The sequence below is a fragment of the Bombus terrestris genome, unplaced genomic scaffold (assembly GCF_910591885.1).
Source record: "Bombus terrestris unplaced genomic scaffold, iyBomTerr1.2, whole genome shotgun sequence".
Classification (NCBI taxonomy): domain Eukaryota; kingdom Metazoa; phylum Arthropoda; class Insecta; order Hymenoptera; family Apidae; genus Bombus; species Bombus terrestris.
In genome coordinates this window covers 4710971-4736578 of record NW_025963552.1, presented here as the reverse complement: position 1 = coordinate 4736578, position 25608 = coordinate 4710971, and the positions used below count along the sequence as shown (strand labels likewise).

The following is a 25608-nucleotide window of genomic DNA, read 5'->3' as shown; positions in this document are numbered from 1 at the left end:
GTATTACCAGATGTCGATGCATCTCCACGGTACAAGTTCAGCTAGCCCGAAGGCCCGTTATAAATCTTAAATTAGATTTAGTTAACTAAAGTCCTTCGAACAGACAAAATGTATTTGTCCCAACTACGAGAAGATAGCGGAAATCTATTTTTTAACGAACGACGCTTCCCGCTAGCAACTTTCCCTCAAGGGCGGCTAGCATCCTTTTCCAACCACAAACATAGAAATTAACCAATTAACAGGAACGTCCATTTCCCTCACTTTCCGAACAAAGGCTTTTCTCCATAAATCCGATGATTTCGTGCCCTTAGACACACCCCGTCATAGTTTTCCGCTACAGCGTCATCGTGACGGAGACACACTCTCTCGTACGATCTCATCAACGATTTGAGTAATGTTTTTACGAGCAATGATTACTCCACGTTTTAACATAGAGTCGAATTTAGACTCTGACGAAAAGTAAATTCGCCATCCCGTTGACCGCGAATTCGTTATCGAACCTGAGGCCACCGTCATTAGTGTCTAATCACCACGGTTACTTGATAACTTTGTAATACTTACGATTGTGCTAATAAACATTACCTCTATTGTATAATAACAATGGCTAATCCTAGTGAAAGTTCGTTAAACGCCCCTAACCCTATTCTTAATGTGAACCCGACAAATATATATGTATATACAACGAGCGTAAACATCTTGTCTACAATTATTGTTGGAATAAAAAGTACATTATAACCTGTTACCTCGGCGTTATGATCCATTCAATTACCTCTATTATCTTAAACGAAATAGGGAATCGATCAATTTCGTGGCGTTGACTATATTATCGTAACGGGAATTTACGACTCCCGTTGACGCACTTCCTTGAGATCGCGTCTCTCCGGCAATGGTCGACAAAACAGTAACATTTAAATATTTCAGTCATGAATAATATTTTGGACATCATATTATTTACATATATTATAAATATGTATTCATAGTCGAACAATTTTTTAATGAATTAAGAAAGAAAGACTGAACTTATGACATATGAACTGAAGTATCAGCCATAATGCAACGATAGGCATTATAAGTAAGTCAACGATTAATATAATTATAATCAGGGTATCTGTAGACCGCATATCTTAAAAATCTAAAAGATAGCTAAAATATTACTATCTAATTTTTTCTATTCAAAAACCTTCTTTTATAACGTATAGTCAGAAAGTTTATTTTCTCCTCAATTTTTTACATCTATTCAAGAGTATTCGGAATAATTTATTTAAAAATGATTTTCCAACTAATGGGTCCTTAGTTTCTTGATCCGATATAGTCTGACTGTAGAATTTCGAAAAAATAAATGTACGCTAGCAATTTATAAATTACCAAAAAAACACATACGGTCAGATTCTTTCGTTAAAATGAAATGTAAACTTGTTGTCGATGTCCTTAGTAAGGGACGGTCATATTATTTTATCGCATCATGGACACGTTGCATACAGACAACTATGATTCAACACACTGCTACCTTCCATGAAACGTTGCATAATTTGTTGGATAATTTAAATAATAGAGGTATTCGTGATCCCATTCTCAAGAGAGTTTGCTCCAACGAAGCAGATAATTTGTAAAAGCAAATACACGATATGGAAAATTGGTTTCTTTTTTCACGGGAAGATTTAATACTGTAATTACTGTAATTATTAATTAAGTGATCTGTAGGTAATTGAACACAATCGTACACTTCTGTGATTAACGTTAGATGTGAATTGGGAATTCAATCTTAACGCCAAAATTACAAAGTATGGTGTGAAATATCGACTGCGTTGTGTGTACGAATCCTAGGGATATGAGGATATCCAAATTCTTATTAGGTTACTTTTTTGTTGAATGTTTTTGTTACAAGTAATTATTTGATGCGAACAATATATGTTTGCGTATATGACTGCAATTTCATGTATACACTGTTATCTTCTTACACTATTTTGAATTTCGTCCAATGTATCTCAGAAAATAGAAAATACACAGTAATCTGCAAGCGATCACAATGTATCTCAACTTCTGACAATAAGTGCATTTCAAATTTATTTTTATTGCTCAATTCTAGCCTATATATCAGACTTCCAAGAGCTTGAATTATCAAACAGATTTCGGATACGGGATAAAATAACACATTTAAGTTCCCCAGACACGAAACAAGGGAGATATAGTTTCAGGTTCCGCTGTTGCTATACCAACGAATAAGAGGAATAATGAAAGGGTAGGCCTATTAATTAATTCAAAATCACGTACAACACGTTGAAAATTGAAAGAGTGCAGTTCCTTACATTCATACCACAGGAGAACCATATAAATGAGATTGTAAAAGGTACGTAAGAGAAGAACTTCCCGCAAAACTTCTTTAAAGAACTAGTTTTAAAATCATTCAGGACAAAGTTGTTAAAAAGGACAGATTCGAAATTAACCATCTTCAACAAAACAATAAAAAACTCGACACGTTTATCATGAAACTATAGCTTGGAAGTGTGATAATAAGTCTGTTCCAGAGGCACTATATGCTCGGCATAGATATACAGGAAATCCTACAGACTACAATACAAGAACTCGAAGAATCGATTACACGTTGAAGTGAACTGCAACAGTAAAAGAGTAGAATACGGTGCGTAAAGTGTGTTGGGCAATCACGCTTCGAACTAATGCCCGATAAACAGATGTACAGTTGCGAGCCAGCAAACAAAGAACAGGAAGTCAGACCATATACAGAAGTTACTCGATTTATTTAGAAGTCAAGAAGCGTGCTGAAATGAGACAGCAGCGGAAGAAGAGTAAAATAAAATCCTTCGTCAACTTCGTAGGCCCGCCAAAGAGCTTCACACGTTTTCACTCCTTTACGAACAATCCTCCTGGTCGATGTCCCTTATCTGAGTAAAGCGCACGTGGAGTATGAACAACATGGTGATCCTGATGGACAGCATAGATACCTTCACGGAATTGTTCCATGTTCATTTGGCGGAGATGAACGCATTATTGCTAAGATGGCACGGATAAACTCTGGCAGATTTATCACAAGTAACTTTGGACGTCTAACAAACTTCGAAATTGCGAAATCCAATACCAATCCGCTTGTCTCTAATAATCGCAGGTTACTGCTGCTGCAGTCCCTGCAAGCTCACTCGTTTGAAGTGGTCCAGCTGGCAAAGACGAAGCTCACGGAGAGGCATAAGGTTTTGTTCAGTGATCTTAGTTTCGAAAGGGTGTGACGACTTGAACTCGAAGTTCGGGAGCGGAACGGTTTTATCATTCAATTCATTTCGATTAGCATGTCATTTAACTTTGAGGCGATAGTCACTAAATACGTACAGACAAGGGGAAAATGGAGCTTTCAGTTGTTGCAATAAACCTAGCAAACAACGCGGCTTTTTATATATTCTATTTTCGTTGCAAGCTCTTAAGCTTGTGTCTTGTCACAACGTCTTTGCCGAAGAATGAGACGCGCTCATCGAAAAACGCTATGTCCCCTGCTATGTAAATTCTTTATCCCCGGTGGTGGTTATAACGCGAGACACGTTCCTTGATGCAGCACGTTAAATAGTAACAGAGACGAGAACTTGTGACACTGGTTTAACGAGTAACAGGTCCTTCAGTTCAATGACACTGATTTTGATGGCATTTGATTTGTTAAGGCGCAGTCGTTCTTGGATTTGGTACTCGCGGAAAAGCTGGATATTTTTCTGCACCCAGCTATCAGAATTTGATATCTTTGTTCACGAGGATAAGAATACTGAGATAACTGTCAATAGCACACAGTCAACGGAAGTAGAGATTGTTCTCCAGTCCATAAATAATAATATTTTTTCGGCCCTAGAAGCCTCCATTCTAGCTCTCAAATGGAATTTTAATTGCGTTGAGAGATATCTGAAATCCCCCTTCGGAGGTTTGTTTCAAGACAAACACAGAATCTTCCGCATTTTAAATCGGCCGAAGAAGCGCTTCGGCTCACTATGTTACCCTATTCCGTCTTTCATAGAACACGGAAAGTGCTACAAAGCCATAAAAAGGCGTATCAGGAAGGCCCCTGATAGATTCACGAGTTCTCTAGATCCAAAGAATTAAAGATTCCAAAAGTATGCTCCCGCAAGTTAGACGAGTGATAGGCAACAGGGCTAACCACGTGATCTTCGCCCTCACTTTTTCTTCAGATTCTTACCGTCTTCCACAGTTGAACATCCTCCTCGCCTAGTGTGACAGAGCAAAAGCTGCATCGTTACACCACTACACTTTGATATGTGGCACCCAGCCCCATGAGGCTTCGGGAAACTTTTCCGACAACTTAAGCATTTTCATTCTATGGGGGCTTACATGTGATGTTGAACGAGGTGCCTGTCCAGGTCCGACAGAGTCATGAAGAAAAGGTGAATTTCCCTTTTCTCGCAAACCGGACAGGCAACTTGATTGCCGACGAGCGGCACCATAACTTCAAAGCTCATAACCGGGGACATAGCCTGGTCGTCACCAGTGGTCCCCTCCAACGCGGATAAATCCGCCACAGCGCCTCCGGGACCGAGAGGCGTTACGTCCGAGGCATCATCTTCAAAATTATCGAATTTTGTACAATGATTTGTAATCTATTCGACGGTCCAATCCGTAAACAAATGCATATCCATTAACTGTCCGGTCGTCAACAACATGAAGGAATAGTTCCTTGAATAACTTTATTACTCCATTTCCTCACGGCAGCCGTTCCGGTAGACCGTCAGATAGTTCGTCTTCCGCTCCTACATCGCCGCACTCCTAAATTATAAACCGACAAACAAGTAGAGATCATGACGTCTCTGCTGACGCCGGTTCCCCAGAATTTACTAGTAACGCGATGAGACGCCAGGAATAAACGTGTTCGCAACACGTGCTTCTGTTATTCACGATTGTGTGCCGTGACATCGTTTCAAATTATAAACTGTTCTTTGAATAGGTCCTTAATTACTATTGTGCTCGCGTGCTATTTCATCACTTTAAATTTGTTAAACTTTTATCACTCGTTACAAAAGCACTTGTTATTTGTATGAGGCGAAGCATACTTTGCCCGGTCTCTTTTCTACCGCGCGATAAGCTTCGTGAATCTCACAATACGACTGGGGACAAATTTTGAAAGTGTGTGTCGAAATGTGTGTGATTATCTTCTCAGATCCCCAAATTTCATAACCTTGAAAATTCAAATCTTCGTTGAATTCGGATCGCTGGAACAAAGCCTGTACCTTCACACGTGGAAACGGCTAGCAACCGCTCCGTCTCCGATGTCTCAGGGAATTATTTCATGTCGGTAGTTTCATTAACGATTCAATTTATGTTTCTGAATGGGAAAAGGATATCAGGTCTCGGTATTTCCAACGCAGCACCAATATAGTTCCCGCAAAGATACACATTCTTCTTCTCCTTGATATTCAATGATCTCTTGAACCTGCATGTTTTCCTAAGTATGGAAGATGAGGAAAGTGGTTTCCTTGCTGGGAAAGGATAAGAACAACTCAAATCAGGAGGCACAGGTCAATAGGTTTGCTGTTTGCAGAGTATGCATTAGTAAGGTCTCTGACAGGGTGATACAGGGACTCATATCTTCCCATTCTTTCCGTTTAGCATTTTGGCTTTCGGGTCAAATACAGTAAGGGGTCCACGCAACAATAAAATTTGTGTTTGACGTCTGCTGCTAGAAAGACTCTCCTCATAGACCTAGAACGGCCTTTTGACATGTGTCGATCGTGCGATTTGGTGTAAAAGCTGCTACGATACGGATTCCTTAAACATTTAGTTCAGGTGATTTGGTCCATAACCTTCGGAAGCTGTCTTATTGGAAATCGCAAGCTATAATGTCGTCTTCGGGGTGGATAACAGACTGCATCAGGGTACGTTAGGCACTTCCATCCTGTTAAATTTGTATTTTAGTAATGCTTTGAGCCTCCTCCATCTCAATGGCGATCTTAACACATGTGCGTTGGTATTTGCTGATGATTTCCTGATCTACGCGGCGGCAATGTATTTGTCAAAACTTACTTCGAAGTACAAATGTTTTCGATCGAATTAGGGTTTACTGTGGTAATTGAAAGTTCCGTATAAATATTAGAAATAGCGAGTCTATCCCTTTCGGCGTGTGCATGTCCAGACATTTTAATTTCAACCGTGATGTCACTCGACATTCTCGCTGGTGTCTTATCACCGGCAATTGCACCTATCCGTTCCGCATAAGAAAATGGTCAAATATCTCGGTATATATTTATATTGCAAATTACAGATTACACAGCATATTGAAAGGAAAACGTAAAATAAATCAGAAAAGACTTTATAGCGAATAATGGTTCGTTCTTCTCAAAGTATCTCTGGGTGAAGTGTAGTCTTCCGTTGTAAAAATTGCTGGCAATAATTCTATCCCGACTTATGCCTGTCAGATTTAGTTCAATGTCATAGCGAACCAGATGCACCAGCTCAGGGTTACCGAGATTAGGGTTACCGAGATTCGAACACATAGTGAAGCTCGGTACCCTGAGGAGTGCATTAAAAATAAAAAGCTGAAGCATAAAAACATATCGAACAACTGAGGATTAATTAGCCGGCCACTTTGGAGGACACCGAGAAGACCAGCAAAAGATTAAAGCGAGAGTCAAGGAATGGGGCGAATAAGGAATTCAGAGCCTAGGGGTCGAACATTATCATGGGCAAATAAGACTATAGATGTGACGTGCAGAAGATGCCATGTCCAACCGGAAAGCCTAGAACATGTTCTAGCGTTATGTAATAACGGACATAGTGTATAACGGCGTTAGATAATCGGTATAAGCAGAAGTTCGTGAAAGGAGTGAAAAACGACAAACCGATTCTCATTGTCGACGTCACCGACCGCTACGAGAACAGAGATTACTTCCTTTGTAGCGGCACTCAACGGTAAAATTCTTTACGGTTTCCGTCCAGTGATGCCGCTACACAAAAACCGTGTTTACCTATAGATAAGTTTATCATAGATCCGACAACCTTAGGCGGTTATCATAGGTCAATTAAAATCCGTCGTTTTTGTCGTGATCATATGCCTCCGCTTCGACTACAGGAAAATCAAAATGGTAAAGAAGGTCGAGAGCTCAGCGACCGTTGGGATCATTCGAAAACACCTTCGAAAGAAAGACCCCGACGCCTTTTGTTAACCCCGACGGTTATAAATATAGCGAATAGGGAATCGAGGCAACCTTTTGTCATGGAGTCATACGAGCAGTAACAGTTAAGTCGATACTTCCCCCGCGCCGATGTATTCGTAATCTCGAATCAATCCAGCAAGTTGTGTTATACGACTAGTGCACACTTAGGGTATATGTTCAAAAATAATATCGTTAAATATACTCAAGTGTTTCTGAATCCACTATCGCCTACCACCACCTCACCTTAAAGCGGAGAAGGAGAAGGTCGACAAGTACATTCCATGCCTGAACCAGCTAATAGCAAAATACAGTGTGGATAGTAAAGAGATTTTTCCCGCGGTCTTGGGTAGTAGAGGGGCTATTGCACTAAAAACCATTGAAATTTTAATGGAACATAATACCAAGGAAATGGAAAATGAAGACAATTGTTATGAATACTTTAAGTAGCTCTATAGAGGTGATCGCTGTAATTTTAGATGTATGAGAAAAATATTACTTATATATATATAATTATTTCTTTTCAATATTAAATTATTATTGCTATTAATTTATTGACTATTATTTATTAATTTAGATATCATTAACTACATCTGATGACTGATAGCCGAAGACGAAACTAATCAGGAATGGAGCAAGCATATCTGCGGCATATGCCCCGTTTTTAACAACCTTCTCACGCATGACCGACCACCGAGCCTTAGTTTCATTAATTTCAGTCACAGTTTCCACTCAAAGCAAAACACACGCAGCCGCGCGGAAAAGAAAGTCACATCAGATACAGACGAACAGCAGTGGAAATTTGAAAATTTCCGTGATGGATGATCCACAGATCAGAAACTACGGTACCTTTATGCGGTATCTTCGTATGGTATCTACTACTCGCAGTTTAAACCATGCCGCAGCTATTCGGGAACTAAGCCAGCATATCTTCGGAATATCCTGCGTTGTTATCAATTTTACCTCCCAAGAGAAAGCACTCAATACCGACCACCGACCCTTAGTTTGAATAATTTCAGTCAAATGTTCCACTCAAAGCAAAAAAAAGACAGCTTCGAGAAAAAGAAGTATAGTTCAGATACAGACGGACAGCAGAGGAGATTTGAAAATCTCCGTAATGGATGCTACACTGTTCCTAAACTACGGTATCTCTTATGCGGTATCTTCGTACGGCATTTACTATTCGCAGTTTAAACCATGCCGCAGCTATTCAGGAACTAAGCCAGCATACCTTCGGCATATCCTGCGTTGTTATCAATTTTATCTCCCAAGAGAAAGCACTCAATACCGACCACCGACCCTTAGTTTGAATAATTTCAGTCAAATGTTCCACTCAAAGCAAAAAAAAAAAAAAATAGCTTCGAGAAAAAGAAGTATAGTTCAGATACAGACGGACGGCAGACGACGTTTTAAAATTTCCGTGATGGATGCTCCACTGTTCCTAAACTACGGTATCTTCTATGCGGTATCTACTTACGATATTTATGGGAAGCAGACTCGATGTCTGGGTGACACCAGACGGTATCTTACGCGTTTGAAGACTTCTGTAATGGCCAATAGTGGGGAAGTTCATTTTCTTTTCGTCTTCGTGCATCTCTTTATGAGTGTTCAGAATAGTTCACAAAAAATTATTTCTTAATTCATGGAGCCTTGATTTAGTGATACGATGTAGCTTCATTCCGGATTTCATAAAATGATAAAGATATAGAAGCGTGAAATTTGTTGAAGAATACAAACTTCAATGTGATCCACGCGACACTTCAGAGGTAGTAATATAGCGGATGTTCCTACTCTATTATTAGCTTATGGAGCTATTTTTTAATAGTTTGAAATCGAAAATCTATTGGACTTACAAGTAATAATGCAACTCTTGTGTAGAGAACCAATAGAACAAATAGAACTGAGTTGGTATCAGTTGCTGTGCAAGATGTGAAAATTGTAGAAATACAACTACATAACTTTTACGAGAACAGATAAACGTTTGAGGCTTGATTTTCGCATACATTTCGAAATTAAGAAAAGTTATATTTCCACAAATCTTCAAGTTCGTATACGCAATTGTATATAAATATGTAGCAGCACATGAGCTAGAGAACAATTTGAATCACGTTGTTGTTTTTCCGCGGAGTATCAACATCGTTACGACATATGTAATATAATATAAATATAATAGGACATATATAATATAATAATAAATAACCTCTGAGCAAAAGAATATCGCCGTTAAGTGCAACTGTCAAACAAAGGCGAATTTAAATTTTCCGGTATACTTCCGACCAGTATAAATAAACGAACGCGATCGTGAAGTCACCAGTTTTTCAGTCTCAGTCTGGGCCGATTTTAATAGCGATCAATACATAGTCTTAGCGAATCAGTTAGTACCGAGCGTCTTAGCGAACATTCTCTGTATCTAATATTTTAAAATATATTTGTCGGTTTTCAATACCAAGATATCTCGTCATTTAAAACACACCACCAAATCATCCTCCACAGCCCAGTTACACGGGTCACTGGATATGCGTAATAGCATTTTCCGCCTCGCGAAAAAAAAAGAAAAGGCAATATGTATGAGATACAGGTGACCGATTGCCGAGGCGAACTGGTAAAACGGTCAACGTGGAAATTCGTACGTGATTCAGGCATAAACAACAAAAGGGGCAGCCAAACACACGTTCTCAGGACAAAAGGTGCTGAATCTTAGTTCAAGATCGAGAACACAAAAGGCAATTCAACCAAGAGGGAGCCATCGTGAAAATGGGAGAATAGCCTGCTGCGCGCAAATCCTACCGATGAAAACATCAGTGACTGATGCCAAATGTCACACTCAAGAAAACCAGGAAGTCGAAAGAAGCGCGTGAATAAATAAATATAATAAATATAATAGATAAATTCTATATATTCACATAGAAACGCGCATACTACTGGGCAACAGTTCACATCAATATTTTCTTGCCACGCGTCCGATCTACGAGTGTGAAAACATACCAACAAACGATATCACATCAAAAAGAGGAGATGTTATGTTCGCGCAACGTATTTTCATTCATATTTATTAAAGGATAGTACGCTCGATTTAGACTGTGGAGAACTTGGGTCCAACGCGAAGCAGAAATCCTTTAAACGAAAGTCTCACGAACGTCTCGATTTCCTCTTATTCGGCAATAGTACTTTTTCCCCAACTTCTAAGGTGTGAAGTGGATAGTAAGAAAGGTTAGACGGGTTCAGTTGGTCAACAGATTAACTACGAGAAATCTCTGCAAAATTGGATATCGAAATCATACGCATCACCGTCTTTAGTGACTATGCGACATTTTTAGTGACATCGAATTGCTATTAAACATTATTTCACATTACCTTTTGACCCTCGGTGAAACATATGGTCAGAAGGATTAGATTCTTGGTTCGTCGCAATCGAAATATAACTTCAATTTCATATCCTTTTTGAAATGTCACTGTTTTCTAAGATAGAGTCTACACGTAGATACCGTTATGATTACACTAAACAGTCACAAGCCATAACTCATGAAGTATATAGTATGTCCATTTTAAGGATATACGCGCTATTATTTCTATACATATAAAAAATAGGGAAGAAAGTTTCATATAGAAATTGAATGGTATCAAGGGGGCTTGTATTCCTGTTATTAAGTGATCCAACCCATGAGCGGCAATCGGAATGTGAAATACAAATATCGCTAGAAAAGTAACAGCATACACAAAGAAATTCGTTTCGAGAGGTTTCAGTAGCGCTTTATTTTTTTCCGTTCAAGCAGCGTGCAGATGTGGCCGCAAGAGGTGCGAGTTAGAGTATAAGCAGACGATAATACAGAGATCGCTGTGACGATTTAGTTTCATTTTATACAAATTATAAATGGAAAATAACGAGATGGGCAACTCATTTCAAGTGTGAAAATGAAGTTAAGAGAGCAGTGAAGTTGTGTGTCACAGGTTTACTAGAAGTACCCAGCAGAATTCTTCGCTGACGGAATGAAGGAACTTGTCACGCGTTGCCAAATATGGATTGATGCAAACGGCAATTATATCGAAAAATAATTAACATATTTTATAATGTGAAATAATAATAACGTGAAAAAGAATTGTTTGTGTTGCTCGATGATTCGGTTAAACGAAATAATGTCAGCATCCATATATCTTTTGTGCGTTCATATCTACAAAAGCGAATTATATACATGAAAACAGGGGCTTTTAAACAGGCGGATTTTTCGGCTATATTCTTATACTACAATATAAATATACATAACAATAAACATAGTTAATAACTATATCAAAACAATATATATAAACAATATATACATACGTTCACCGCGGAAAGTATGCCGACATCCTACAATATGACCTGTTTGATGAGAGATTCGGATATAAACGAAAGGTTCGTCCTTCCGAATCGGTTCTTTGTTGTTATTGTTCTTTTTTTGTAACCAACTAATCAGCCGAAACTCGTGTTTTGTAAACAACAGTGATGTAACCGATATCCTAACATTTCATATCATATAAAATGGTATTAACCTATTTATGTCGAAAAACTGTTTGTTTCGATTATATCTTACGTTTAATTTGTCGTATGAAAGATAAGCATAGGACACGAAGTGGTATTGTGTTTATGTTGTAACAAACGAAAAACAATGACAACGTAAACACAAGAGTACCGTTTCGCGTCCTTACTTGGTTTTCATACGACAAATTCAAGTTAAGATATCCGGTGAATTAACATAGAAAAATTGAATGTTTTAGACGATTTTATAGATATCAGACTCGGTACATTATTTAAATCGTATCCATATCTAATTGTAATAACTTGCAACAGAATCTGAGAACTGAGATTTGTTTTTTTTCATTCCTAATTTTTGGTTAGTAAATAGGAAAGATAACGAATGAATATACTGTACCACTTTTCTTAAATGAAAGAATGCATTTTGCGATTACAATGCAGATATTATAGCAAATAATACAGCAATAGTAGAAAATCAAAAAGAAGTAGGGAAAAAATTTACCGTAACAGCATGGAAAAGAATTTACGAAGAACTGTATCACTGGAATAAACTTCTTTGTGTATCACGATGTACGTCAGGGAAGAATTCTTAAACAAATTTAAAAAAAAATTACTATCTATCAGATAAATACAATACGAGATTCGAAGAATAATTAATATTAACAAAAACATAATTATTTTATAAGAACATAATATTCAATTATAGAAATAATTATGCGTTAAGTTCTGTTATTGGTAACCATCATCGATGACCGACTTCATTTTTGGTTCTGAATAAGCATTATCTTTCATGAAAACATTTTTTAGCGAAAAAAAATGAAATAGGAAGAACGACCTAAGTTTTATATAAAAAAATATAATCGATATGTTTAAATAAAACTAAAACATAAATATCTGTCGGGTTGGCGTTACGATTAGAGTTAGGGTTAAGGGCGTAAACGAATCCCTATTGACACTAGACGTGATCACTATGCAATAGAGGAGATATTTACTAGTGCAAACATGACCATGTTGGAATTGGACAAGTAATCGCGATAAATTGATACTCGAGAAGCTAATGACAATGATCCTAGGCTCAATAACGAATCCACGGTCAACGGGATGACGAACTCTACTCTTCTTTAGCGTCTAAGTTGTACTCAATGTTAATGCGTGGGGCAATCACTACGTATCCGAGAGTTACTTGAATCGTCGTCGAGATCGTACCGGAGAGTCGTTCTCCATCACGGTAACGCTGTCGAGGAAAACTATGACGGGTGTGCCTAAGGGCACGAAATCATCGGATTCGTGGAGAAAAGCCTTCATTCGGAAAATGAGGGAAATCGGCGTTACTGTTAATTGGTCAATTTCCATGTTGGTGGTTAGGGAAGGGTGCTAGGCGCCCTTAAGAGAAAGTTCCAGAAGAGGAAGCGTCGTTGGTGAGAAAAATAGATTTCTCCTATTTTCTCGTAGTTGGGACGAGGACTGTTTGTCGGTTTGAAGGACTTTAGTTAAACAGATCTTAAGATTTATAGCGGGTCCTCGGGCTAGCTGAACATGTACTGTGGAGACGCGTCGACATCTGGTAATCATCTTACTCAAAGAATAGAGTCTGCGTGTGGCGAGCCACGGGACAGAAATCGTTGAAACGCTTACAGTCGTGCCCCGTCCTAAGTATTTCTTTTAAAGATAGCTATGGGGTTACTTCATGCCTTTGTTAGACAAAACGTTCATCCCTTGACCGCGGCTACGTTCGGCGACTGGTTGTCGCCTCGAGCCCAAGCTCACTATCATAAACCTCGAACAATCGGAGCGACGTTTGTTTAATCTAAATTACGACATTACGGTATTCCCGAGAATCCAAGGAGAGGTTCCGGTGCTTTTCCATCTCCGACATATCTATATCGTCACTCTTACGTTAATATAAATGTATAAATGTAAGTAGTGTACATTAGAGACGAAGGATATAATAAAAATAAGAAAAAAAAATAAATAAGAAAACTTATTTATTAGTAAATAAGAAAACGAATTAAAACTACGACTTACTTCCACATGTGGAATAGTCTATCTGGTTGCCGCATAACCCATCCTAGAGACAGAACAAAATTATTAGATTAAAATAATCCACAGAAAGTTTTTAATTCATAAAATTTACAAGTATAAAGTATTTGTCCTGAATAAATCCTTTTTATAGAAAATTGCAAGTCAACTTTCGAATAACTAGATTTTATATTTTATCTAGCAAGTAGCACTTCTTACCAATTGCACAAACACTTGCTAAACACGAAAATCGTAACGTTTAAATAGGTAACTATTCCGTAGCACGTCCACATTATCGTGTTTCTAATATGAAAAACCGTTGAACGATACTGTTCCTCATAAAGGCAGATTCGTACTGCTTGTTCATTGTCTATGCTCCTAGACTATAAGCGAATCCTGTACGCTGCGCAAATGTCTCTGCGCCGATTATGTAGGGTTGTTCGAAAAGTGTCTTTCCTTCACAGACACGTCTTTTGCAACAACACATCTTTATACAAACATAAAACCTAATGTCTCAAATGTTGTGATTTTTATTGTGATAAAACAAAGTGGATCGCACGTAATTCGGTAAAATAATATAAAACGAAAGATGTTGTGCATGCATTATTTCCTTATATAACGAAACAAATTTTTCGGACCACCTAATATTTCAATTTTACTACGATGTAATAACGACTTTACATCTTGAAATCACTATTACGCTGCTGATTTTTATATAGATATTATCTATCAAAGTGGATAAAATATGTAAATGCAAAATATATTCAAACAACGTAATAATTGTACAATATTTTGCAGGAAATACTTAATTTAATGATTGTTTTCCTGTGAAGCATAAGTAATGCTAGAGATATTTGGCAAAAAATGAAGGCTATATCTGCAATTGCCACTGAAAAATGTGTAACTACTACACACATACGTAAATATAATACATGACATAAACCGCTACAGTGCTTATAGCTATATCGAAGAAGATACAACAACTCCTTCGTTGGCACTGTACCGCATCTCGGTTTTAGTTTCCGAGATATTCGCAGAAAACTGTCACTCTTACTGTAACACTACATGTATATCTCTAACAGATTCGCAAGCATAGCTGACACGTTCGCCGCTTTGTTCGTCGTGTTGCTTGGCGATTTGTTTATTTACATCCATCAGAAATTGATGTTTTTGTCTTTGAACTTTACTTTCCGAACCTAACAATAATTAATTATCTACAACTGCGTATTCGGGACTAAGAATCATTGCTGATGTTGACTAAAATGTATTTACCTTCAAATAATAACAATAAATTACAAAGCTCGATATAAACTGTAATTTAAAAGATTTAGATTATTCTAACCTAACTCATACTATTAATAATAACAACTTTTATTACGAAGTTCTGCAAGCGGCTATAATTCGAAGGATCCGTGAAATACCCAAGTTCGCCCAGTCTTCGTTTATATATTGCATGTAAACGGAAGATGAGAGTTAGGTTTACATTAGCTTCCTAAATCCGGTCACCGCAAAGTAGTTGATAAACAATACAAACATATACGGTGCCACAGGCACACAGTTATATGTATCGTTCATCGTGGTGGTGATACCGACAGATCCTTGCAAAGATCTCGCAAAGTGAGGCTTGGGAAAGGTTGATTAATACGTCAATTTCTACGATATAGTGAAAAATCACCGAAACCCACGCTTCCAGCAGTTTTCTGTAATAAGCAAATTTTATTCGTTATTCCTTCTTCAATTGACTACCGATTTTAGGATCCTGATGTACAGAGCATCTAAATTTAACCTATAAATGCGAATTGCACGTAAACTGTCCGCGTGCAGGAAATACGTTGAGGCAGGAATTTAATGGTTTCGCGGATGTAATTAGTCTTTCTGTAAATAGACGTATAGGGGTCATATGAAGGTAATGTGCGCTTAATTAAATAGAATCATATAATTTTTAATGCGCTAGTTGATTCGTTTTGATATTTCCTATAAAAAATGAATAGATTATACATGCGAATTCTATAGAAGTTAGAACAACAACCGACGGTTTGACTTTTCCTGTGTTTACTACGAGTCGGTCGAACGATATAAATAGAGAAGGGTGGGTATTTGGGGAGGAGAATAAAACGGGACTTCGAGAAGCGAAGATGGAGAACAAAGAAAAAGAAAGAGAAGAGGGATTGGAAGCGGAGAATTTTTAGGAGTTACGGAAGAAGACTTAGAAAATCGATTCTTGAGTTTTCACGAATCGATCGTCTGATTTCTATAAATATTACAGCATTACGAATGGATTTTCTCCACACTATGCCGTTAAAGGTTATTCTCCTTTATCTCCATTAAGGGGCTATTCTAGTCTAGAGGCATGAATTTCTGGCGGTTTTTGAAGCTGTGTACAAACGAGACAAAAAATATTTTTACTATCCAAAAAAATTTTTTTTAAACGGCCGCCATTTTGTAAAAAAAATTTTTTTTACTTCTCCAAGGATCATGCTATAGCGGTGAGGCGATGTGCGTGATAGGTATAGAAGAATCACTCGGTATTGTTTAACAATAACTGTTTATTTGCTTGTGTTCGTGGTATACACTAGCGCGCCGAAAGCACGGTACAATTATCGGTTCAAGATTACAAGTTCAAGCTCGGCGCGATACTTTACGCGGTGGTTCGAGTCGAGACGATTGCACAGATGTCGAGATATTCAGATTCGCTATTACGTACGACTGCGGACGAACAATTCAGATAGGCGTCTTCCGACTTGCCTCGCGGCACGCGATAGAACAGAATGAATTTGTGTCGCGATGATGCTCCTTAGGAAAACTGTGTTTGGGTGTGCCTAAGGATACGGGATCATCGGATTCGTTAAGAAAAGTGTTAGTTCGGAGAGTGAGAGAAATGGACGTCGCTGTTAATTGGCTAAATCGTGAGTTGGTGGTTGGAAAGGGATGACGACTGCCCTTGAGAGAAAGTTGCTAGCGAGGAGCGTCGTACGTGAGAAAAAGCAGATTTCCCGTAGTGGGTGGTACGTGTAGGGACTATTGAGACAAAGACTATTTGTCCCTTTAGAGAATCTTAGCTGCATGAATCCTAAGATTTATAGCGGGTCCTTAGGCTCGCTGTAAATATTCGGTGAGAGTGTATCGACATCTGGCAATCATCTGTTCGAAGGGTAGAGTCCTTTTGTAGCGAGGCACGGGACAGAAACCGTTGGGAAGTTTGCTGTCGAGTGCCGTTACAGCGGCATCTATGTTAATTAAGAATCCGTTCAGCTTTTTGCTGCAGTTGACCAGAAGGGTTCAAATCATGCACACCAGGACACCCTGTTTTTTTGGACCCCCCACTTTGACAGCTCATAACTTTGTGAACTTTGAGTTTCTTTCTTTCGATTAATTTTTTATGTGATCTTAAAATATCAATAAAAGAAAGATAAAATACGGAGAGTAAAAATATCTTTTAGAATTTGGAGGAAAGTACATTTGCTATCCCGTTGACCGCGGATTCGTTATCGAACCTAGATCATTGCCAGTAGCATCTCAAATATCTAATTAACACGGTAACTTGTCAAATTCTATAATAATCATATTTGTATTAGTAAATATCTTCTCTATTGCATAACAAAAACGTCTAATCCAAATGAAGATTTGTTACACGCCGCTAACTCCAATCATAATGAGAATCCGACATATATTTATATACTTTAGCTAGTCTTTAGTTTGTAACACTCCTTCCTTCCATTGACGTGAACGTTCTCTCTGACTTTGTTTTTCCATTTGTAGGAAAGATAAGCCTTGAAGAAGAATTTTCCAAATAAGATTAAATAACTAAAGTAGATGGCGAAACCAAATATAAAATTTTTACGCATAGTGTGGCATTCAAGTCCACAAATAATATATATGTCGGAGATGAAAGGACACCGAAGTCTTCCCTTTGGAATCTTGGGAAAATCCCTTAGCATTATAATCTAGATTCTAATCATAGCCGTAATTAAGCAATTGCCGTCGTTCAATCCGATTGTATTTGTCCGAGATTTGTGATAATGAGCTATGGCTCGAGGCGACAACCAGTGGCCGCGGTCAAGGGATGAACGTTTTGTCTAATAAAAGTGTGGGTTAACAGTATAGCTCTCCTAAAAAAGAAATAGTTGTAGCGGCACTCGACTTCAAACATTCCAACGGTTTCTGTCCGGTGGCTCGCTACACGCAGACTCTATTCTTCGGGTAAGATGATTACCAGATGTCGAGGCATCTCTACAGTAGATGTTCAGCTAGCCCGAGGACCCGTTATAAATCTTAAGATTTAGTTAACTGAAATCCTTCGAACAGACAAACAGCTCTGGTTCCAACTAGGGAAAAATAGGAGAAATCTATTTTTCTCACAAACGATGCTTCCCGCTGGCAACTTTCCCTCAAGGGCGGCTAGCATCCTTTTCTAACCACCAACATGGAAATTGACCAATTAACATCAACGTCAATTTCCCTCACCTTCTGAACGAAGACTTTTCTCCGCGAATCCGATGACCTCGTGCCCTTAGGTACGCCCCATCGTAGCTTTCCTCCGCAGCGTCACCGTGACGAAGAGTCACTCTCTTGCGTACGATAGCATCGGCGAGTTAAGTAACGTCTCTACGATCTGTGAATATTTCACGCTTCAATATATATTCCAACTTAAGTCTTGACGAAAATAATACATTCGTCGTCCCGTTGACCACGGATTCGTTATCGACCCTAAGATCATTGTCATTTGTGTCTAATCACCGCGCTTACCTGACAATTCTGCAACATCCACACTTGTACTAATAACCATATTTGTACTAGTAAATATCTTCTCTATTGCATAACCACAATGTCTAATCCAAATGAAAGTTCGTTACACGACCCCACGCTAATCATAATGTGAACCCGACATATATATGTAATATCATAAAAGAGAGAGGTGTACGTTTTGTTACGCTGCGACGTTTTAGTATAGGTCGCGTTTCTGGTCGTCGCTCGTTGTCCTGCAATGTCGCAAGCGGATCGTCTTGTCCGTCCTACGAGGGACATACAATGTATCGACGAGCACATCCAAGAAGCGACTTCCAGAAACGTCGATTTCGGCCGTTAGTTTCAAAGGAATGCGGCATATGTGATCATAGGCGCGAACGGTGGCGTGATCCGTGCGTAGTGGGGGTCGAGAAGACTCGAGGCTCACCGAGAAGACCAAGAAATGATCTAAGAAGTGTAGTCCTTGTTGAAGATTCTAAGAGCACACGTCGAGAGGACGGATGTATAAAGCCGCTAACCCGAACGAACACGTTGACATTGTTTATCATTGAATAATCTGTCACTCTTTATCATTATATTCATCGTTATTAAATACACAAACTATACCAACTTTTTAACAAATAAAGCATCTTTACTTGTTCTTCCTCTAAGACCCATTAAGTTATGTGGCGGCACTCAACACACCAAATACTACCACTCGACACTAACTAGGGTCGGACGACGGCAGTGCAGTGGTTAGCGCCTTAGGTTACGAACGTTCAGAACTCGGGTTCGAATCCCGGCGACCGGAGTCCGATTTTTCTTCCATGCACCAAAAGCGGAGGAAAAATCAGCAGTATCCCAGCAGCGACATCTACACCCGTACGTAGAAACTATATCGGTATCTCAGTGTGCTTCCACATATATACAGCCCCTTAGCGGCAATTACTCTGGACGAGGCCCAGCAACTACAACAACATATAACGCACCTCAGTTACTACATATATACTTTGAAATCTTTATCTATAAATGCTTTCTGGTAACGTCTCATGAAAACACTTATAACGTATTTTAGAACTCTGTATTAGTTCAAAACGATAGAAATTGGTTGTGACATAATGCCAGTGATAAGGAATTTATTTATTCTAAAACACTTAGTGTTTTTGATGTTAAAGTATGGGATATGGAAGTTTTCAAAAATGCTGTTTGTGAAGAAGTGAGAATAAATGGAAAATCATAAGTGAAATTTCGTTACGCGTATCTTTGAAATATTTTTAGGGAATACGTTAATTAGAGAAAAGGATTTACAAAAAATTCTAAAAAGAATTCTTTGTAATGTACTTTTCGTTATGTGATTTTAGTTGTATTTTTGTTTGTCGAATTCAAATGTGTAATAAATTTATGTTTATCATTTAAGATATTTTAGTGATGAACAATTTAATATTTAGTAACACGTATAGTCGATAATAGATGACTTTGTGGAAGATTTGGCTTAAGAGATATCCTGATTGTATTGTATCAGCAATATGTACGAAAAAACCGTTATCGCACAAGCTTACATAGACTCGGGAAAAAAATGAGCATCTAAAAATATCGATCGAGTCTATCGATTGCATCTGGAACAATCTTCTAGTTACTACCTTTTGTAACTAACGCATCCGCATGTGGAGGGCGAGCACGAACATCACGTTGACATTTTCAACAATTATTTATATATTTTGTTCATTTCTGAACAATTTTATCGCATAATTTGATCCTAGACAATATTTCTTGTCAATTCTTACATACTGGTAATGAATACATCTAAGTGGAATCATCTACACTTCTTCGTTATTGTTATACGAAAATACTTCATAGAACTAAGTTATATTTACTTATAGAATCATCCCCTACTCGGCTGTCCTACCCTACCTGATGTACCTTTTAAATATATATGTATGTATGTGTATTATTTGATATATCTTTCATCTGTAAGATTATCCACGCACAATAGATGACAGGCGTCGTTGCATCGGGCTATGAGAAACAAATAATTTGGATACAGATTCTTGATTATGTACCCGATATACTTATTTCATTTTTCATCCTCACTGATGATGATACTAAACGCCACGTATTGACAATACTATTGATCGTATGTGATCAATATTCAAGGACTGAGGTACAATATTGACGAAAATTTACATATTTTGTATGCAAGCGTCACTACCTATGGCGGAAAATTAAATAAGATTAATCGTGCGGTTAAGTTTCAATATTTTCGATCACTATTTGCTGCGTAGACTCAAAGCAACTCTGGTATTGAGTCACGGTGCTTTTAGACTAAGCAAGCTGTTATAAATGGAGAACATCTTCCACCTGCACTTGTTCAATGCTACGAAACGGAGAAATATTTATTTTAAAACATATATCTGAGCAATGACACAGAGTCGCCATTGCGCTACAATATTGTTTTCGATAATGTATTCACTAGTCATGCAATATTAGCGCGATCTATTTTTTCCCTATTCGTTACAGGCAAGTAACTGAAGCATTGAAGGTTCTCACACATAATGTGGCATGTTTGCCGTATAACGGCCAATTTTATCTCTCGCTTCACGAATCGAAATGCACATTTTTTTCGTCAATGTCATTTCGTATACTTTAAATAAGTGTTTTATACGAATCTTCTAAGTAATCTTTTCTCAGAATTGATTCGTTGGGAACATTTTGATTCGTATATTTTCTTCAGAAAATTTACTGATATCACGATGTCTAAACACCGCTATGGAACATTTGCAATCACTATAGCTTTGCACAAATCAGTCTAAGAACGTACTATCGTATGAATCTTCCGACTTTGTTGAATGTTTATAAGAAGAATTTTTAATTTTTTTAATTGACTAACTACGTAGTTTTATAGAGACGGGTTTGCAGAGATGTTGTTTCAACCGTTCGCGGAGAGACGCGATCGCGAGATAACGCGTCAACGAGAGTCGTAAATTATCGTTACGATTGAACAGTCGACGCCACGAACTTATTGATCCCCTATTTCTATTATGAGAATAGAGGTGGTTGGAATGAGTGTATACGAGAAACTACACTTGATTTCTTAACAAAAACTTCAATAATAAGTTAAGAAGCAACAATTTTAGTCAACGATCAACGATTAACCAGTAAGACGAAAATAAAACAATTAATGTTTTGTGAACGGGTATGCTTATGACGAGACCTATCGTGCTTCGCAGCTTGAGATAGAATGATTGATTCTTTCGTTCGGAATCACGGATTCTTTCCTTTGTTTTCCTTCGATATCCCTACTACGCATGCGTTTATTAGGTGTACCGCGGAGGTCGCCGCGTATGCGTTCTACCGAGAATTCGGCGAAAGAAACGTAGAGATATCAATGGTACATTGGGCATGTCGGTATTGCGCTTTGACGGCATAGCTCTTTATACCGCGAAGCCGTTGGAAATTTCCGTCACAAATTAAAGTTTCCTTGAACACTTGATTAGAGAGATGATTAGCAAACCGTAACATCCTCCCCCCGTTGAGAGGGTACCGATCAAAATTATCAAGGTGTGGTATTGTTTGAGGTTCCTATCCTATTTCGTTTCGATCGCTGGTTGTTCAGGTTTCTCGAGATCGAATTGAATTGGCAATAGGACAAGCTTTTTGACGCCCCGATCCAAAATGCTCGTTGCTGTCTGAACTGTAGCTGTCCGGATGACACCATCGGATGCACCTGGATGGACCTTGATAACTCGGCCCAGAGGCCATTGCATTGATGGCACGTTGTCCTCTCTGAGGATGACGATTCTGCCTTCCTGGATACTGTGTCCACCCTTGGTCCATTTGTTGCGGGTGATCAGCTCGTTCAGATACTTTTTATGCCAGAGGTTCAAAAATGCTGTTTGAGTTGCTGGATATGCTGCCATTTGGAGAGTCGGTTGGATGAAATGTCTCAGAAATTTCGTTCACGCAATCTCATTAGTGAATCGCCAATGAGGGAATGTCCGGGAGTGAGGACTAAGAGATCGTTTGGGTCGGTGGATATTGGAGTTAATGATCGCGAGTTGAGAATACATTCCATTTCTATGATGAGTGTATTAAACTGTTCAAATGTGAGTAATTCGTTACCGATAACGCGTTTAACGTGGCGTTTGAATGAATTCACCGCTGCTTCCCATAGCCCACCGAAATGCGGGGAATGAGGGGGGGGGGGATAAAGCGCCATTCGATTTGCTTATTAGCTAGGAACCCGTTTACTTTTACGTTGTGGTCGTCCGATTGTAATAGATCATGAAGCTCTCGTAATTCGTTGTTTGCGCCAATGAAGTTGGTGCCATTATCGGAATGGATGGTGGAGCAAAACCCTCGTCGAGCGATAAATCTACGAAGAGCGGCGATGAAGGCTTCGCTCGTCGGGACAAGCGTCCCGCTTACGTGAATAATTACGTACTCCGCAGGGAAGTTCGGGGGAGTGTAAGGCGTTTAATTACGGTTACATTTTCTCTACGTGGCCTTGGGTTATAGCGCACCCACGATCCTGATGCCAAGGATGGGACCGTCGGGATAAGTTCCCGGATACAAAAGTACCTTGAGCTCAGCTCAGTACCTGATACTGCCGAGCTCGGTTAACAGGTCGCCGGCAGGCACTGAGGTGGCCGTACATCCATACGATAGTCCCACCAACGACTAAGGTTCTTACCACGGGCGGTCGAGTTACAGACCGGAGGGAGTAGCGACCCCTCTGCTCGTTCAAATAATGGGTATGGACTAGTGGTGGCAGCGGTTGATGGCCAAAACGCTAGCAAGAGGGCCGATTTAAGGTGATGGCTCCACCGAATGACCTTCGGCGGGTGAGCAGCGTCCCACGTGCTCCGGAACCGTCTTGGTGAGACGGGAGAGCATAGAATGTGCCGCGTTCGACCTGAAACGAGCAACAGCACCTGCAGGCTTAGCTAATCCAGGGAACAAGGTACTGGGTGCCTTGTGCGATGGTTGGGTGTTATCTCAAACCCTATGGTCCTAGGGCGCCCGGGTACTGTGTGGAATTATATCCGAGGTAAGCACCCGTTACCAAAAGACAATACCAGTTGTATCGTCCTTCGCTGGTGCGTCGGATGTGGGCTTGGAAGTGTTCCTCGCATCGTCAATCTGTCTCTGAGATGTGTTTGATCGAGAGTTTTTCGTCTATTTCCCAAAACCACGCAAGGTCTGCTTATAGAGCCGTCGTGGGTGCGTTAAATGTGTTTGTTGCGGTTTGGGAAGTTGGACTCCCGCCGATTATCCAACCGAATCGCGTTTTTTGCAGACGCAGTTCAGGCTCGTCTAGCTGAGTTAGGTTGATTTGTCCAACATATATCGAGGCGATTGTTGAACCTGAGCTTAGTAGGACATCAATTGGGACTGGTAAATAAAATCGTGGATCGGCCAATTTGAGATTTCTAGGAATCACAAGTGTTGAACGATCGATTGGTTCACTTGGAATTAAGGTTAAAATGGTCGTAATAACAAGGAACGTAAATGTTCGTTCGTACGCGCCGTCAGTGGAAGTGATCGTGGCCGTCATGTATCGCGTAGAAGTCGTCGTCAAGGCGTCTAGAGCTCCAATTGGGACCGAACATCTGTTTTGCTTTATTTCAAGCGATTTTGCCTATTGTTCTGTAATGAAACTCATGCTGGATGGTTGAATTTTATCGTATTGATGTTTATCATTCAAAACGTTGACTTGTGCAGTTATGATTATATCATTGGATAATGATTTGGATGCTGCTGGTCTAGTTCAGTCGTCAACGGATTCGTCAATTGTCGGCGTCATTGATTATATGCTCGTCTGTCAGTGGAAGATGGGCTTGGAGGCGAGGCTGTTCGCGGTTTCTCCGATCTGTGGTCTGTCCTGTGTCGTCTGTGGCGAGTGGGTGATGAAGGGGATGGCAAAGAAGGTGTTGTGGATCGACTGTTTGATGGAGAGGATTTTGGACTGGACGTGCTGGAACGAGACCCTGAGTGTTGTTTACCGTATGTAACATCGTATGATGGCGTTCTCCGCACGCACGACATGACCCGGTGTGGCAATCTCCCACTGTATGACCCTTCCGGAGGCAGTTGATGCATAAGGACGCTCGTTTGACCTCTCGAAGGCGCTCGCGAAGGGATATTGATTTGAAGCTATCACACATCCGGATAGAATGTGATCCTTGGCAACTGGGACAGGTTGACGGCGCCTGGGATGTGATAAATACGTGTGCTCATGGCGCTCGTGGTCGTTGACAGGGACGTTGGTAGAACGTCCCTTTTGTCTCCTTTGAAGTGAAACTGTTTTGATCACCATTCGCCCGTGTTGTAAGAAAGTCTATCAAGTTGTATGGTAGGGCATTCTTTTGTTGGGTAAGGTGTGCTGCCATTCGCGAATGGTGGACGAAGGTAACGTTGATGTGAGCAGTTTGATGAGGACGACATTTGATGTGACAGGTTTGCCTAATTTTTCCAACGCTCGGAGATTTACCTTGATCGTTTCGAGAAAATCTTCTACAGCTTCGGGTGTTTCCGTCGTTATTTGAGGATAGTCGCAGATCAAGTGCCAGTGGCGCATGCAGACTTGACGGTGGCAGTCAAATTTTTCTTTAAGAATGTCAATAGCGATAGAACAATTTATCTCTGTGATGTCTAACGATTGGATGCTTCTCGCGGCCCTTCCGGTCAAGAATGATCGGAGATAATGAAATTTTTGTACGGGTGTAAGTCGTTCGTTTTGATCTATAGTGGACGAAAAGGAGTCGTAAAATGCATGCCAATTCTCGATAGTACCGTCGAAAGTAAGTAAATCGATTTCTGGTAATTCAATTGATGTCGGCTCGGCGACATTAGCTGAATCGCAGTTTGGAGATTTAGACGATGATGCTGGTGCATCATTCGTGAGGGTGTGTATTCGTATTACCAGGTCGTAATATGTGTTTGTTATTTCGAAAACGCGCGCGTCGTCCTCCTCGCCTAAATCTTAGAGTTCTTCTCGGAATCGTCTGTACTGTTTCCACGTGTCATCGAGTAGTGTCTTGTGGAACGTTAAAGAGGCCTTCTTATTCGGTTGGTTGGATTGTTCATATTCATCGAGCCATTTCAATAAGAGAGTAAATCGGCCGATTTGAAAGCCTCGCTTCCGATGCAAGGAAAGGATGTCCTCCATTGGTATAGCGGATTGTAAAGATAATATACTGAACG

The 25608-nt window shown here is 39.5% G+C and overlaps 1 long non-coding RNA gene across 1 annotated transcript in view; it reads right to left on the bottom strand.

Moving 5' to 3' along the window:
• Positions 1 to 14051, bottom strand: part of LOC110120081 — a 30220-nt gene extending 16169 nt beyond the window's left edge. The window contains exons 1-2 of the long non-coding RNA XR_007227575.1: positions 13900 to 14051; positions 13687 to 13729 (exon numbers count right to left, since the gene is read on the bottom strand). This is a non-coding gene — a long non-coding RNA (uncharacterized LOC110120081). The remainder of the gene's footprint in view (positions 1 to 13686; positions 13730 to 13899) is intronic.
• Positions 14052 to 25608: the final 11557 nt, after the last annotated feature.